The sequence below is a fragment of the Prionailurus viverrinus genome, chromosome D2 (assembly GCF_022837055.1).
Source record: "Prionailurus viverrinus isolate Anna chromosome D2, UM_Priviv_1.0, whole genome shotgun sequence".
Classification (NCBI taxonomy): domain Eukaryota; kingdom Metazoa; phylum Chordata; class Mammalia; order Carnivora; family Felidae; genus Prionailurus; species Prionailurus viverrinus.
Window position 1 is genome coordinate 44271120 of NC_062571.1, and position 18457 is coordinate 44289576.

General features: G+C 41.4%; 1 long non-coding RNA gene across 7 annotated transcripts in view; it reads right to left on the bottom strand.

Annotated features, from left to right (window-relative positions):
• LOC125148363 (uncharacterized) overlaps nucleotides 1-18457 on the bottom strand; it is a 253679-nt gene that overhangs the window by 32104 nt on the left and 203118 nt on the right. For 6 of the 7 annotated variants that reach the window (XR_007145515.1, XR_007145516.1, XR_007145511.1 and 3 more), the window contains 3 exons: nucleotides 4295-4432; nucleotides 3524-3642; nucleotides 3231-3308 (listed from right to left, as the gene is read on the bottom strand). This is a non-coding gene — a long non-coding RNA (uncharacterized LOC125148363). The remainder of the gene's footprint in view (nucleotides 1-3230; nucleotides 3309-3523; nucleotides 3643-4294; nucleotides 4433-18457) is intronic. The other variant, XR_007145517.1, reaches the window with a different exon arrangement.

The following is an 18457-nucleotide window of genomic DNA, read 5'->3' on the forward strand; positions in this document are numbered from 1 at the left end:
ATGAATACACAGTACCTTCATAACAGATGATGATGATGATGATGATGATGATGATGAAGTGAAGTGTTAAAAGAATACCTAGTATGGCCCAGGAATAGCATAAGGGCTCAGGTGAAGATTGTATTTCGGCCTTGTGAGAACTCTGGTCCACCAACTGGACTCTTGCCTGGCCTCAGAGGCTGAGAACGCTGCCCTGGGTGTCATCTGTCCCTTTCCTGCCTCAAGTTTATTATTACCCACCCTGAAGTCTGTGAAGTTAGTACTTAACTGAGCCAGAGTTTAAACAAGACTATGTGACTCTCAAACCCATTCTAGCAGCACACAGTCTCCAAGGTTGAGGCTCAACATAAGTACGTTCACACTTACAGATATTATGTCCATTACATATGTATATATTACTACATGTAATATATAATAACTATATATATGTGTATATATAACACCTTCCGTGTATTATATATGTTTGCTTCTTTGTTGTATCTCCTCTATAGGATGTAAGTTCCATGAGGGCAGAGATCTTGCCTTGTTAACTCCTGCACCCCAACTCCAGGACTGCTTGGCCCAAGTATGCAAAACGTTCTTTATAGTTCATCAAATAGTTAGTTCTTCTAATAGTTTTCTGGGTGTTTGCCATGGCTCTTCTAGGTGTTTCTATAAATGTTTGTTGAGTAAATGAGGGAATACATGGATGCATAAATTAAAATAGAACTTTGCAAATTATTTGGCGTAGGTACTATGTGAGCTTCAGAGAGAGACAAAAGTACTATTTGGCCTATGACAGTTCTGTGTTGACATTTCTTTCCTCCTGAGGTGTTAAAATGTATCTTACTGACCATCAGTTTCCAAATGGGGTATGCAGGTAAGAGGCATTCATTCATGAAAGAGCCTGACTTTTCAGGGGAATGCAGATGGGGGCAGATAAGGAGGGAAGGCATTATTATAATGCAAATAATCACCAGCCCTTTTTCAGAGATCACCTTAAAAATCCTGCCAGACTGGATGCTATCTTAGACTATATTGATAGATCTCCAATAACTATAATTAAGTTTTTTCCTCCCCAGGGAGAAACAAGTGATCAATGACATTTTCTAAGGCTTCTTGCAATTGTGTAGCAGAATGTATCTCTCAAATGCTGTAATTTGTGAGGACTTCAATACAAGACTTAATGAGGATTTGGAGACACGCAGACTGAGTAATCATCATTTAGCTGACAAAAAGAGTGTTAACATATCTAAAAAGGGCCTAAGGTTAATTGATATTTGGAAAAATGAAAGCCTTGCTTAGTATATTTTTCTTGCCACAAATTAGAGATTTACTTCTTGAACCTCATATCAGCATGACTTTGCTCATTACCTCCTCTGTTCACACATTTCGGTTTATGTTTCCAATCCCTTTTCAATCCCAAAGGAGCTAAAATGGAAGAGGGAGCTAGAAGGGTTCTCTTAAATAGTCACAGAACGTAGGGTAAGTTTGTAGTAAGAAGTGTATATCTTCATAATACAGAATTTGTAGAACATGAAAATGTATAGGGAAAAGGGGGGAGAAACAGAAGTCCATATGCTAAAGCCACCACGTGCAAACATTTTGATGTATTATGTTTTATATTTCATTTATGCTTATTCTTAGCATATTTTAGATGTTACTATATGTACAATTTGCAGGGTTTTTTTAAGTTTATTTATTTTGAAAGAGAGAGAAAGTGTGAGTGGGAGAGGGACAGAGAGAGGGAGAGAGAGTCCCAAGCAGGCTCCTCACTGTCAATGCAGAACCCCATGTGGGGCTCGAACCCACAAACCACAAGATCATCTGAGCTGAAGTCAGACTTTTAACTGGCTGAGCCACTCATGCACCCCAAATTGTGCAATTTTTAAAAGCTAACTCAAGGGATAATCCACATTTTAATGGTAAAATCATGCATCAGGAGCAGATTATAATTTAAATGATCATTTCCTTATTGCTCAGAATTTAGAATTAGTTTCCTTTTGCACTTTTATTAATGCTTCATTAAACATTTTTGTGACATTTTGTGACATTTTGTTTCTGAATTCAGGATAATGTTCTTACTCTTCAGTCCCATCAGTAGAATGTTTGGATCAAAAATTCAAAGCAAATGTAAAACTCCTTTATCAAACTTTCAATATTTTTTTTCTTTAAAAAAAATTTTAAGTTTGTTTACTTATTTTTGAGAGAGAGACAGAGAGAGAGAGTAAGAGAGAGGCAGAGGGAAAGGGAGAGAATCCCAAGCAGGCTCTGCACTGTCAGCACAGGGCCCGATGCAGGCTCAAACCCACGAACCATGAGATCATGACCTAAGACAAAATGAGGAGTCAGATGCTTAACTGACTGAGCCACCCAGGCGCCCCACAATACCTTTTTCAAAAGAGTCGGACCATGTACTTTTACTTCCTATAATAGAAATGCAAATAAATTCCTCAAGCCTGAGTCTTTCATCGAACATATTTCACCAACCCTGACTTTAAACTTATCCCTGTTCACAGCAGACAGCACCTGAGGCAACCTAAGAAAAATCGCCCTCTCTCTCTCTCTCTCTCTCTCTCTCTCTTTGTGTTATATGTTGCTCTAAGAAACCTAAAACACAGTAGACTTCTGCTCTGCAGTGGATGTGGTGGTGTCATCATTGGCTGGAATCACATCACATGCAAGCCAAAGACATACGGGACAAGGACCCAGAAACCACAGGAGAAAAGGAGGAGACTTGCAGAAGCCAGTTGGTACTGAGGCAAGAGGTCACACGGCCCCAGAAGCAGGGAGAGCCTGAGATAGAAAATCACCTCAGCTTAAAGGGTTTACACTCCCCAGGAGGTCTGGTTGCACTTTCCCCTCTTCTTATAATCAACCTCCTGTTTCCTTAAGCTTCTGTGAGTGTGTTTCTGCTCCTTGCAACAGAAAATCCCTGACAAAGCACATGTCAGTGCCAAAAAGGGACAGCATTTTGTATATAACTGTTTGCAATTTCTCAAGAGCTTCTAGAGAAGCCAAATGTAATGGATATAAGATTACTGCTTCAGGGCTCACATCAACTTAATAGCCACTCATTCAGTCTCTATGTACAAACATACACACACATATATGTACACATATAAATGTGTATGTTTTATGCATCTACACATATATGTATGTGTGTGTATATATCTACATATACACACACACTCACGACTAGTTTTCTGATAGAAAGACTCGACAGAGATTTGAAGGCCCATGTTCATTACCTGCAGGTATGCATTGATGCTATCCTCCAGTGTCCTGAAACCCAGAGAGAGTAAGGAGAAGCGATTCTATCACCTCACCTGGGGAAATATCATAAAAGAACGCAGACGATGTTTGTAGCAAATCTGTAACTTAACACAGAGAATTTTAAAATCAGCTTCCTGAGAGAAAGTAAGGGAGGGTGATGTCATGGCATTAGAACAATAAAACCTATAATAAACCATTAATATGCTACACAATAGTATTTCTGCACCAGAATTGGCAGACAGGTGATCACAGGGAAACAAGAACTTACAGGTTATGATTCCTCAGTATGCCCTGCAAGCGTGAGGGTTGCTGCGTGTGTCCCCAATGGATTATGGCTACAGGAGTTCTTCATGGTAGGAATGAGCACACTTCCACCTGTGAGGGAAACTGAGGCAATGTTACCCGGTTAGCCTGCATTCCCTGTGTTAGCAAGTGATAGAGCTGGACTATGAGCCTGGAGCCACTGGGAACCCCAGGCGCCATGCTCTTTCCCCTCTTCCATCTGACTTACACATGTTTCTATTTCCACTAAACCTGGAGGCAGAAAATGCTTCTGTGCTCGGGGTCTTTTTTGACTTATCCTTAAGCCAAACATATTTTGTAGGGCTTGTTTTCTTGTGATCAAGGATTGAAACCTATTCCTCACTCATCTTGTCCTTATTCCCCTAACTCACACTCTGCCAGACTTCCTAGTTTTTGAAATTACTGAATTTTGAGACAAAGATATATAATCACTAAGATAAAGGGCTGAAGGGACAAGACTCTTAAAATATGAGTTTTCTAAACCATACCTGCTTTTAGGGAAGCCTCATGGTGAAGACAAGAGAAATAAAGTAGAAGGGGAAAAAAGAAAGAGCCTTCAAGATTGTGTTTCTGCGTTCAGGCTTCCCCTCCCCACCCCACCTCCACCATGACTGGTCAAAATGAGTCTTTCACTCCTCCAGATTCCGCTGAATGTTTTTAAAGTATCACTACTTCGACTCATCCATTCATCTCCCTCCACGTTCAAGGGAAGATTCACATTACTGATTTTTCTTACCCTGAAACTTTTATTTTCTAGCCCGAGTAAATTGATGTTCATCTCCAATTGCCCACATAATCTCCAGGCACACTCATTCTACGTCGATGTGCTCTCCAAGACGTACGGCTCCACTGTGGGTGCGATGGAATAAAGTTACTGAAATGAAATATAAAAACCAAGAGGAAAAAATCACTGCCGTGCTCCCTCACCCCATTTCCAAAGGGTCACACTGGAATTTATCCTCCAAAGGATTCTTTTAGGCTTTATCTCACCATGGGGCACATCTTAGAGGGTGCTGTTTGGAGATGCCAGAATTAATTTTCTATCCATAAAACATTCTACTTTATTATACCGGTGTCTTAATTCATTCACTCACTTAGCAAACATTTATGGAGTGACCTTTCTGTACTGGGCACTTTGCAAATCGCTGAAGGGAAAAGATACTGAATTTTGTAAGACAGAGATTCTGTCTGTGGTAGGAAGAAGGAAAGTGCACAGTCATAGAGAGGTGAGATAGGGCTTCAGGTGGATACTTGGGGGTGCCTAGAAGGGCACCCTCATTGTGCCCAAAGTGTATTGGAAGAGATTTAGCCAGAGAGGGCACTTTTGGCTTAGTATTTGCAGAATAAATTGGAGAGGGCATGCACAAAAGCACGTGTGTCTACTAGAACCAGGGTAGATGGGAATGCATGATTCTTTTGACGACAGAGCCTGGTGCCAGAAGCCATGAGGAGAGTGTGGGGAGCAGCACAATGATCATGGGGGACTGGCCATTCCTAGTGAGGTAACACACCAGGGCCACACCATAGAGAGCCCCCTAAGCAGTGGTCAGAGCTTATCTTTACTCTGCTGGTCACTCACAGGTGTGGCAATGTAAACACAGGGCTGTATTTTCCCTGGTCCAGAGCTCATTATGGGTGGTGGATGTTGACTTCCAGATCCTGCATGCTCCAGGAGGGGGCTCTAAATTCCTGGTTTGAAGGAGGAAATAAGAGGAGAAAACAGAATCCCTGTTCTGCTATTTATTAACTGTGAGACCAGAACAAGTAAATTAACTCTCTCATACACTGTTTACTTATTTGCATATTGAGGGTGAACTGGGCTGCCTTGATAGGTAAATATCTCAGTGTATAAAATGCCTTGCTCGCTGTCTTCGTGGAGATAAAGCACACTGTGATATTTACCAAGATTCCCTCATCGCTGCCCCCTTACCCGGCTTTCCACCTTCACCACCTGTGTCAATTCTGAGCTTGGGAGTTGCAAAAACGACATCTTTAGCAATAGGCTGAAGATTTGGGAGTCAGTGTATGAGAGGAGGCAAGCCTTAGGCTCTAGCATGTGTGGCTGAGATCTCTAGTGTGTGTGTCCTTCTATCCTATTGCCTGCTTTCTGGGGGCATGATGATCAGCTTCCAAGATAGTTTTGAGGAAGTCAAGGGTAGAGGGAGTCTGGGCTCCTGATTCATTTCCTATGGTTACTATAATAAATTGCCACAGAGTCAGTGGCTTAAAATAACACATGTTTATTCTCTTACAGTTCTTTGTGGGTCAAAATCAAAGGAGCCATGCTCCCTCTGATGGCTCTATGGGACAATGTTTCCCTGTCACATTTTGGAGGCTGTCCCCATTCCTTGGCCGGTGTCTTCGTCCACGTTCAAAGCCCACAGAATAGCATCTTCAAATCTCACTCTCTCTGCCAAGGTCACGGCATTGTCTCCTCCCTTCCGCCTAGTCCTCAAATGTCGCTCTGCTCCCCACTTATAAGGACACCGTGATCACATTTAGGGCCCAGGTGGGTCCAGACAATCTTCCCCATCTCAAGATCCTTATGTTAACCAACATCTACAAATACATTTTGTGTATTGTTTGTTTCCTTGTTTGTTTTTAATTGTTAACTAAAGTATAGTTGACATATAATATAATATTCATTTCAGGTGTACAACATAGTGGATTTGACAATTACAAATGTCACCACGGTAAGTGTATTTACCATCGGTCACCATACAAAGTTATTACTATATTATGGGCTACATTCCCTACGCCGTATCTTTCCTCCCTGTGACTTCTTTTTTTTAATAACTGGAATTTTGTGCCTCCTAATCTTCTATTTTTCCCTTCTCCCTGCCCCCCCTTTCTGGAAACCACCGGTTTGTTCTCTTTTTCTCTGTAGTTATGGGTACATTTCTATTTTTTGTTTACTTGTTTTGTTTTTTGGATTCCACATATAAGTAAAATCATATGGTATCTTTTTCTTATTTCACTTAGCTTAATACCCTCTAGGTCCATCCATGTTATCATAGATGGCAAGACTTTATTCTTGTTTATGGCTGAGTAATATACCTTTATATAAATATACACACACACATACATACTCTTCTGTATTCATTCATCTATTAATGGGCACTTAGGTTGCTTCCATTTAAGGTAACATACTCACAAATTCTGGGTACAAGAACCTGGAAATCCTTCAAAGCTAGTTATCAGCCCACCAGGGCTCCTTTAATGAATAAAGGCCCTAGAGCCCTGGGGCAGAGGGGACTAGGGTGAGGCGAGTGTGGCACTCAGGGCACATGACCCAAGGTGGCTCACACTCTCAGGGTCCTCCTGAGTGAGGAATCAGCTCCTGAAAATGAGCAGCCCCTTAAATTTTGGGCCCTTGTTGCCTTGCTCACCTCACCGCAGTCCAGGTCCTGTCTTGGACTGGTCCAGTGCTTCAGCAATGGCAAAGCAGAGCTAGAGCAGAGTTAGGTGGGCGTATGTCTAGGCAGCAAGGCTGAGACAGTCCAGTAGAGTTCCTGCGGGTTCCAGGAGCTGGGGTGCATTTGCGTGTGGGGGGCCAGGGGGTAGGGGGTAGGGGATAGAGTAACAGACAAGGAAGAAGATATAAACAGCAGAATGATTCCCCGTGATCACAAGCCTAATACCTCACTCTAGTTACACCCCAGACTGGAGCGGGTTTCACTCACACAAAGCCAATCTTGGAGACACCTTGCTTCCGTTTGGGAATGGGATCCCAGGCCAGGTGGAAACAAGGTAGTCTCAGAGCTTGCCAGCAGGGACTGCACCAAGGACAAGATGAAAACCGTCTGGGAGGTACTTACAACATGGAAGAGGGATGGGCAGACTGCAGACTGGCACTAACTGAACCTCCTGGGGAATGAGGCCCCCTGCAGAAAATGACATGCAGACGTACTGCCTCATGTATGTACACCCACAGCGTCTTGTCTGTGGACGCAGTGAGCAATGAAAAATGTCCCTTTCCTCTTAGCTTGCCCTACTGGGACCGGAATGCTGTCTGGGCAGTATCAGTTCTGGACTCCTGTCTCAGGAAACTCAATGAAGAACCGCCCTGTCCGCAGGCCCAGGCCCGGCTGTCTTCCTCCATACCTCCTCCTTCTCTTCCTCACACACTCCCAGTGAGAGGACAGTGACTCAGGCTAATTATACAGTAACAGGAGAAAAAAAAATACACTTTTTTCTCCCCCCAGCAGCAGCTGGGACTTTCTATTTATTTGTCCGCTATTTATAACTCACTCAGACAAGGAGGTCTTATCTCCTCCTCCTCCTCCTCCTCCTCCTCCTCCTCCTCTCCAAATGAAATTTCTCTAGGGCGGATCCAGCTTTATCTAAATTGGTTGGACAGAGGAGCACAGCGTATATAATCCATACTGAAGGAGATAAGGCTTTCTCCTTGTACTAGATGTAAAAATAACCAACGAGCAAAATGAGCATGGATAGGGAAAAATTAATTTACTTGCCTGCCTAATTACTAGATGCAGGATAAATGTATCTGCTTAGTTCCCTAATTATAATAATACTTAGCAGTTACATGAAACTCTTCATCATCAGAAACACCACCCTCTCCTGACACTAAATGATTAATCTTTGGCATCCCTGTGTGAGCATCTTATCTGAGCAAGAGAAGTACCATGAGGTTGGAGGGGGTCAGGGGATCAGGGTGAGGTGCTGAGGCCACTCCTTATCATTAAAGCAGAAGCTGCTTCCTGTGTCTGGTCCCTGGGCTTTAGGACCTGGGAGCCAGTGGATAATCTGTCCCCTTGGGCTGGCACAGGACCTGCCAGCTGCAGTGAGAAGTCTACCTTCAATTCCCAGAGAGCCTACAAACTGCCACCCATCTGGCTGTGTAGCTGGAACTCCTCCTCCCACAGGGAATAAGGCCCATGATGGCCCTGAGCTGAGGACCTCCCCCCTGCCCCAGGTGCCATCTTGGAGCAAGGAGCAGTCACCGGATGAGCCCCACGGGGCACCTTCCATCTGCTAATGGGTTGTCTCCCCACTTCTTGGCTTGATGTTCATTTGTTCACCTCTACTTTTCCTTCTACCTGTGGTGGGATCCAGTTCCTGGCACCATTCATATCAACTCAGAACTTGATAAGACCTATGTTTTCCACCTTTGCAGGCTACTAGGACCTCTTTGCCTCCAAACCCTGTGGCCTCACAGTCCCCGAGACTTAGATTAGACACCACGAGAAGACACAATTCTAGCCTCCAGTGGAGCTGGGTTTTCTACTCTATCCTCCTGAGCAATAGGAGGTTTTTGCCCTCTTGGAAGGACATTATTCTGCCCACTCCTCAGGCTTTCTTCAGCCTGCTCTGCTTCTGGCTGGAAGCTCCCAGCATGCCTGCACCCTGGATCATGCCAGCTAGGGCAGGAGACTTTGGCCCAGGCCAGGGCTCTGTTCTCAGGCAAAGGAAAAATGTACCCTGCCTCCCTGCGCTTTACACTAGATACTATCTAGCAGCTGCAGAGGGAAGAGAAGGGAAGGGAAGGGAAGGGAAGGGAAGGGAAGGGAAAGAATCCAACACAATCATCACTATGTTTCGGTGCTTGATAGACCTTCAGTAAAGTTTGTTTAAAAACTTAAATTTCAGATCATTTGCCAAGGCCTCATTTTTTGTGACTTTCAGAAAAAAAGGAACCATATAGCCAAACTATGGAGAGCATTTACAATCATAAGATCTTGCTTTTGTCTTGTAGCCAGGGGTGGGGAGAGGGGGGGGAATCAATGAAAACAATCATTACTTAAACTGCAGCTTTATTGTATTTTTATTTTTTTTCTTATTTTTATACACATAATAGGCCATATAAATATTGCTTAAATTTAAAATTCACTAAAGCTCAAAGCTACCATAATGGGATAAGAATTATAAGCTCTAATTATATAGCTTTGAGGCAATGTAATTATGCAACAGTTTTTGAAAAAGAGTGAACACAACACAGGGGATCTCTCTCTCTCTTTCTCATTTTCTTAATTTGGGGCTTAATCCTTAACCATGGAAGAAGAGCTAACTCCTGGATTTCCACCAGTCATTCCTCCATAGTTCAGTTAGTGACACATTTCAGGTTAAATCATACAGGTTCAGAAAAGGGAGGGGGCAAAGAGTTTGCTGCATTTTCCCACAATATGCCCATAGGTGAGGTGGTGACCCCTAACTCCATTTCACAAATCAGGAATCTGAGCTCGTAGGTTCTGTCTGATGCCAAATCCCCACAGCTTATCTCTGTCTGTCACACACTGAGCCAGTTCAGAGCACCAGCCAAGATGGCGAAGGTGACAGAGAAAGCCTCTGGCAAAGGAAAGACACAGTAGGGCAGAGTGCCACCAAGGAATCCCTGAGGCGCCAGAATGTGGGGGAAGGGCCACACTAGTCCCTCGGGGAACCCAGGGCTGGGATGAGATTGAGAGCTTTGGAAGGTCGGGTTTTATTAGACACTGACAGGAAACTAGTAGCCCATCCCAGCTCTCCAATAGTGGGCTGACCTCCAGAGTAGTCTGTTTCTGGAGATGAATTAACATAGGAAAGGAACAGACTTGTCAAGGATGATGTAGAAGAAAGGCAATTTGCAAAGCAAGTAACCGCTTCTCTGGAGGTTATTTCCAACTGTGAAGAGTGCCCACCCTCTATTTGAACTTTCAGTGTTGCTGTTTCCCAAGCTTAAACACGTTTCCCATTTCATAGATGTGTATGTGTGTGAGACCATAAATGAAACTTACACTGAAGTCTACCTTGTGCAAAAGCCACACTACCCGAGTGCATTCAGCAGGCTACCCCATTTATCAGAGAAAGGAGAGATACATTGTATCTCCTGACCTGTGATCCGTTGATTAATTAAACCCGTGAGGGAGAAGGGCATGGTTATCCTACTTAGATTCACCAAAAACGACGATCAGCAGTGATGTTCTCAGTCAGGTAGCCCGAAGTTTTCTCAGAGGATGCCTGTCTTATTTTCATAATAAAAATAGCCAACATATATTCCACGTATTCTGTATCTTCTGCTTTCGAAGTGTATGCTATATGTTTCCTGTATTGAATCTGCACAGCAAATTATTCTTATTAATGATCATTCCTATTACACAGAACAGGAAAAGCAGCTCTGCTAAGGTGGCTTGTGTACCCAGAGCCCGCAGTCTGATTCCAAGCCCGGATTCTAATGCACTTGCACTGCACCCTCTGCCCGAGGATAATCAGAGAAACCAGAAGCACTATTCATTCTTGTAATTTCTGGGGAAACTATTTTTGGGTACTGTGGACCTGTCAAGGAGGTGGCACTGTTTTCAGAGATAGAAGCCCTCTGCCTATCTTTGGTCTCCTGCATTCCATCTGTCTTGGACATCAGCTCCCATCAGCTTTTGCAGCTGCCTTCACCAGCACGCATGCTGCAGCACCCTCTAGAAATTCCTACTTCACACCCAGACCCCCTTCAAAGAAACTTCACCCTGGATTCTGCCCACACCTCTTAATTACTTATCCACAGAGCCAGCTTCCCTGAGAGTCCCGAAACCGCCATCCGTCCTCGGCTATAGCACCCTAAGAGGTTGAAGACAAACACATTCTCTTTTTCAGAAGGCTAATTCTGCTTCGCACGGACATATGCTGTACTGACAAAGGGCCGCAGGCCTTTCTCTCCCCAAAACTTTCAAAACAGAAGGCCTCTGTCCAAAATAGAAATGTGTGTTACACTGTTCCCATAAAAGAAGGAGACAAGAGGAGTGTCAGAGCCACAAACATTCTATTTCTAAGTTCAGAGCAAACAAAAAATATGTCAGCCCAGAGGGGATGGAATTGGAGGGAAGGGGGAGCGAGACATGCGAACTTTATTCTATGTTTAAATCCCAACATATGGGCCATTTCTATTTTGGGATGACAAATACTGACGTCCATATTATGATAATTAATGATATAAAAAGAGGAGCTAAGCTACATTTGAAGGTCTCAGTGGGCGATCCTGTTATCAGTAGAGTGGAGGCCATGTGCCCATTTTGCAGATTAGATTTGAAGAAATCGAGTGGTACTGCCCAAGGTCACCCAGCTATTTGAAAGCAGAGTACAGATGAGAATCTGAGCCAGGGTACTAATTTCTTCTGATGAATCTCATTTTCTGGGATCAACTTTTAACAACTCGGTGTACCTCTAAGACAAAACCCTCCCAGATCCCGGGTTGGGAGAAGACCCCTTGAAGGGGCTGAGCTGAAGGACAGATGTTGCTGAAGGCTAGTGATGGGGACCTGGCACCTGAGCCCCAGTAGGGGGAACAGCACTCTGTATGAGCCAAACTCAGCACTCCACAGATCATTGGGCCATTCCTATTGGGAGGCTAGTTGGAAATACATTTGAGAAATCAAATGAAACAAATCCTCTACATCTTTCCCATGAATGAAAGTGGACTAGTTCCCACAGAACATGTCACATGGTGCTACTAACATGTCTGTCCAAGGACACCAGACTCTAGCCCTTCTCTATGCCTAAGCTGTAGGCTCCTATTCCTCACCCTGGCTAACTTGTGACCTAGGAGGTCAAATTATGACTGCAGACTACAGTTCCACAGGGATTCCCAACTGCTCCAAAACTCAGGCCCTTTATCCTACCAAAATTTTTGGTTTCAGAATGCTCACTCAGCAGTTCACAAACTTAGGTGTATGAAACGTGTAGCTTTCTTTTCATTTTTTTTTCTCTAACGAGACATGATTTATCAGTACCTTAGAGTTCAAGACCATTATAATAGTCAACTCAATGATACCCACCACCTTTGCTTAAAGTTTTGTCTAGGTTTCCAAAGCTTTGCACGTGTCAAGATTTTAGGGTAGGATGGCAACCAACCACAGCATATGCTCAGACTTAGGTTTGAGCATTTGGTTTTTGGTGGTCAGTCCGCACAGATGACTGGGCTCCTTTTCTCAGGGTCCTCACACACAGTTCAGCTCTCTCTCAGCTGACTATGGTGCCTTTCGTAGTACAGGAGAAATGATACTTGTAACTACATCACCCTGGCTTTGAGAAACTGGCCTTTTACTCTGGCCATGTGTCTCCTGGTGCGGAGGGATGTTCTCCTTCACTGGAAGCTTCCTGTGCTAGAAAAACTCTGAGACTCTTTCTGTTGTGAATTTGATCCCTTCACTGGGCTCCATCTGAGGGACTAGGCATAATTTCACTTGGAATTTTCTTTTTCATCCTCTCAAAAGTAGCAATTTTACCCAAAAGTTTAACTAAATACCCTGCTTCTTGTTCTGCCAAGTGGATTCTCTTTTCTACTGCATCTTTGAAATCATTGCTTCTGAAGGCATTCCAACAAATTTCAAGATCTAAATTTTCTTTCTGCCAGGACTTTGAAAATTCACAAAAGACATAAAGAACTGAAGAGTAGAGTGCTTATGCACACGCACACACATGCACACACACTCGTGAGCATGCACGTTTTAGAATTTACTGATTAAATCTTTTTCCTACCTTAATTGATCTTTTAAGTATTATCATGTGGTTTCTCTCCTTTATTAATGTGACAAATTACAGTGATTGATTTTCAAACGTTAAGCCAAACTTTAGTTCCTGGAATAAAAATCCCGATTCAGTTAAAAGAATACATTTGCTTTTCTGAAACTCTGGGTTAATTTTCTGGAGTTAGTTTAATAAAGAGTATTTAAGAATTTTGCACCTGTGTGCAAGAGGTTGCCCTTCCTTGTAAACTCCTCGTCAGCTTTAGATATCAAGTTATACTGATCGTGTAAAATGAGTTGGGAAGGAATCCCTCTTACTCTATTACCTAGACAACTTTGTTTAACATCTGGGTCATTGCTTTCGTATATACCTGGTAGATTTCACCAGTCAAAGTTTGTCAGGCAGCAGCTGTGGTGGTTGCGTTGGTGTCTGGTGGGTACTGTATCTCCTAGAGATTGAATTTCTTTACTTACATTTCTTTTGGGCAGATTATTTACGTTCTTCGTGCCACATGTGGTTATGTTGTATTCTCTAGGAACTTATCGCCTCAAATTTTCAAAATTATTGGCAGACAACTGTTCAGACTGTCCTCTTCCTACCTTTAAAGAGTGACCATGGATGCTGTTGGGACAGTTTTCATTTCTAACCATGGAGTCATTCATGCCATCTGTACTTTTCTGTGTGTTCATTGCCTCTAGCAGTTTATCAATTATGTCTTTTCAAATGGCTTTGCCTGTGCTGATTCTCTGTGTGATGGATGTCGTTTTGATTCTAGTACGCTTGTTCTATTGCCTCCTGTGTCCTTCCTTCTACTTTTTTGGGGTTTAATTTGATGATTTTTTTGGAACTTCTTGAAATAAAGGCCTTACCCTATATTCTACATGTCTAAGGGTATAAATATGCCTATAATCACAGCTCTCATCATGTATCACAAATTTAAATACATCATATTTCTATTATTATTCAGTTCATGATGTTTGGTCTGTTTTTGTTCCAATTTCTATTTTCATGTCTTCTTTTTTTTTTAATGTTTATTTATTTATTTATTTTGAGAGAGAGAGAGAGAGAAAGAAAGTACATGTGTGAGTGGGAGAGGGGCAGGCAGAGGGAGAGAGAGAATCTCAAGCAGGCTCTCTGCTATCAGCACAGAGACTGATGTGGGACTCGACCTCACCAACCATGAGATCATGACCCAAGCCGAACTCAAGAGATGGATGCTTAATTGACTGAACCACCCAGGCGCCCATCATGTCTTCTTTTAACTAGTGATTATTTAGAAGCATACCGCTTAATTTCCAAACATATAGGAAATTTCAAGAATCATTTTGCTACTGACTTCTACTGTAACGCCTGTCTAGTAAGGGAAAACATGTTATATTCTCTTTCTATTTTCTGATTTGTATCTGTCTTCTATTTTTCTGCTGAATCTTTGAAATCTGTTTCCAAAGGCATTTCAATGAATGTTGGTATCTAACCCTTCTTTCCACTAAGAGCTTTGAAAAGTTCAGTTATTTGGAATTTTAATTTATACCAGCAATTGGTCAATTTTGGTTTAATAGCCCATGTGCTCTTAAAAGTGAATATATATTTTACTGCTGTTGGATGCATGCCTTTAATCATTATTTTAATCAAGATTCTTGCTGATTTGTTGGATTCTTATTCTTGCCATCAATAGAAGGATAAGTTATTATCCCCCACATCAATCCTGGTTTCATATTTGTGGGTTTTTTTTAATTCCACCAATATTTGCTTTACATATTTTGAAGCTATTGTGTGTTAAAATTGAATCCCCCCTGAAAGATATCTTGAAGTCCTAGCCCCTGGAAACCGTGAATATAAACTTACTTGGAAGTAGGGTCTTTGCAGATGTAAGTTAAGATGAAGTCATACTGGGTTAGGATAAGCCCTAACCTCAAATGATTATTCTTATAAGGAGAGAAGACAGATACAGGGCAGAGAGAGCCATGTGCAGACCAAGAGGTGCACAGACAGAAGTCACGTGATGGTGGAGGCAGAGGCCGTATTGACGTGGCTGCCAGCCAAGGCTTGGCAGTCAGCACCAAATGTTAGGAGAAGGCAAGGAAGGGGTCTACCCCGAATCTCAGAGGGAGCATGACCCTGCAGACACCTTGATTCAGACTTCCAGCCTCCAGAACCACATGAGAACAAATTTCTTTTGTTTTAAGTCAATGCTTCGTTAAACAGCAACCCTTGGAAAACAGTGGACAGGGTATGTTACTAGATGCATAGAAATGTAAGATTTGTATAATTTCCCGGTGAATTGAAACTTCTATCATTATTACATACTCCTGTATGGCAATGCTTTTACCTTAAAGTCAACTCTGGTATTATTATTACTCCTCCTTCTTTCTATTTAATTTCTGCATGATGTGTCTTCTTGCGTCTTTTTTTTTTAAGTTTATTACTCTATTTTGAGAGAGAGTGAGCACATGAGCAGTGGAGGGGAGGGGCAGAGAGAGAGGGAGAGAGAATCCTAAGCAGTGTTCGCACTGTCAGCACAGAGCCCGACATGGGGCTCGATCTCACAAACGTGAAATCATAGCCTGAGCCAATATCAAGAGTCAGACACTTAACCGACTGAGCCATCCAGGTGCCCCCTGTATCTTTTCATTTTTAGATTTTGTACATTCATTTGTCTCATCAGATTAAAAAGAGTGTGAGTCAAATGATCTTTGTTATTGAATTATTTAGTTTCTTACATCCCATATCAGATTTTGGGGTTAAATGTAGCATTTTCTTATTTTCTGCTCTACCATCCCCCATCTGCTTTTTTTCTTGCTCTTCTTCCTTTTTTAAGGAATTATTATTATTACTTACCGTTTCCTGCATTCACTTTTATTAGCTTGTTACCCTAAAAATTTAGCATGCATGCTTGACTAATGAAAGTCCAACATAAATCAGTACTTCTAGCAGTTATTAGACAAGGCAAGGACATTATAACACTGTATCTATATTTAATCATCTCCTATCATACATGCTCCTTCTTTTAGATGTTTATTTATTTATTTGGAGAGAGAGAGAGAGAGAGAGGGAGAGAGAGAGAGAGAGAAAATACCCAGGCAGGCTCCGTGCCATAAGCACAGAGCCTGACACGGGGCTCTATCTCATGAACTGTATGATCATGATCTGAGACAAAATCAGGAGTCTCACACTTAACTGGCTGAGCCACCCAGGCGCCATCCCATACATGCCCTTTTTAAAATTGTTTAAAGTCTATGTATGTTTAAGTCCAGTAATATATTATTACTGTTTTACAAAAAAAAAAAAAAAAAAAAAAAAAAACCAGAAAACAACAACAACAAAAAACCCATGCATTCACATTTATCTACATTTTCCCCCTTTGTGTTGCTTTTTATTCCTTTATGCTCTCTTAAGCTTCTATCTGGGATTATTTTTCCCTTCCTCTTCAAAAACCTGCTTTAACATATGATTTAGGGTGTGCCTGCTGGTGATAAAGCCTCCTAGTTTTATATATCTATTTGTATTTGAAAATATCTTTATTTTTGTTTCATATCTGAAGGCAATTTGCATTGGGTCTAAATTCTAAACTGGCAGGTTTTTATTTTCTTTCTGCACTTTGAGCATATAATACAATTGTCTTCTTTTTTTCCATCAATTATGTTGAAAAACCATTTGCTGGCCTTATTGCTGCTTTAAATGAATATATCCCTTGACCCCCAACTCCAGGCTGATGTTAAGTTTTTTTTTTTTTTTTTTTTTTGTCTTTGGATCATAGTTTTACTATTATGTGCCTGTGTATGGTTTCCAAAGAACTTTTTCTGTTTGAGATTCAGCTATATGTGGCTTTATATTACTTGCCAGTTTATAGAGAATCTTAAGCCATTATGTACTAAAATACTGATCTTCCACATTTTCTCTTTCTCCTCTGTTCCTGGGAGTTGAATTATGCATATATTACAGCTTTTCACCATGTTCCATCTGCCTTTTACTCTATTTTTTGTGTTTTCTTTGCTTTTACCTTCCCATTTTTCAGTATAAACAGCTTCTTCTGATGTTTCATTGACTAATTCTCTCTTCACTTGTGATCAACTTGCTGATAGACCTAAATAGAAGTTTTTAAACTCAATTGTTTATTTAAGTTCTAGGTTTTGCATGTCCCCTACTGCCTATACAGATTACAAACCCTGTCTGCAGCGAGAGATGATCATACAGTGTTGCCTGGAGGCACTGATAGGCATCCCTGACAGTTGGGTAAAGCAGACAGAAAAAACAAAATGAAAACAAAAAAAGAAACTAACTCTCTGTGAGGGGCAGGAATGTGTGTTAGGCACAGCACAAAAGCTGGAGGAGGTACAAGATCACAAGGAAGGCCACATACTAGGAAGGTAGGGATACAATGCCTATCCAAGATTGATGCTTAATCAGAACATCAGAGACTACCCCCCTCACGTGCTGCTCCCCGACAGGCTAATAAGTACAGAGTAAAAAATAACAGTCTAATGCTAGCTACCTGTAGAACTGTAGGAGACAAATTCCTCCTGAAGCACAGAGCAAAAGGGAAAATACAAAGCCAAGAAGGAAACAGACATTGAGAAATTACCTGTGGAAAACCAGACCATACTCTAAACCTAAGGAATCACCATAAAGGGATGAAAGACTGCTCAGAAACAAAAATTATTCTGTCTCCTTATTGTGTATGTGGTTACATAAATCTATACATTGAAATACACTCCAGAAAAGGGTCAGTTTTGCTGTATAGTAACTAAAAAACATTTTAAGGAACAGGAAATAAAATGTCTTTCACAAACAAAACCCAAGATAATCCATTGCTAACAGACCTTTTCAACAGGAAATATTAATGGAAGATCTTGAGGCAAAAGGAATGAAATATTGTTTGGAAATCTGGATCTAGAAAAAGACGTGAAAATCTTATTGGCAATAAAATATATAGTGGTAAAGTAAAATTCATATGTTGAATTTATTTCTAATTACTGTAGATGATAATTGACATCCTGAAGTAATTTTAATATAAGTGTATTGTATGTTTATTACAAGTATAAAAGTAAAATATATGACAACAATATCACAAAGGATGTGGGTTGGGAATATACTCTCATATAGTCCTGACATTTAATGTGAAGCAGTATACTGTTATTTCAAGGTAGACTAAGATTAATTAAAAATGTACATTTCAAACCCTTGGGCCACCCCTACAATGGGGCATAAATAATAAATCAATAAAGGAAATAAAACTCTCAAATTACCCAACAGAAGTCAGAAAAAGAGGACAAAAAGAACAATGGAACAAATAGAAAGTGGCCAAGAGGGTGGTAGATATCAATCTAATCCTATCTATAATCACATTGAAGATGAACAGTACAAACAAATTATTTAAAAGATTGAGACTGTCAAACTGGACACAAAGCAAGGCCTGACTATTGCTATCTATAAGAAATCACATTAA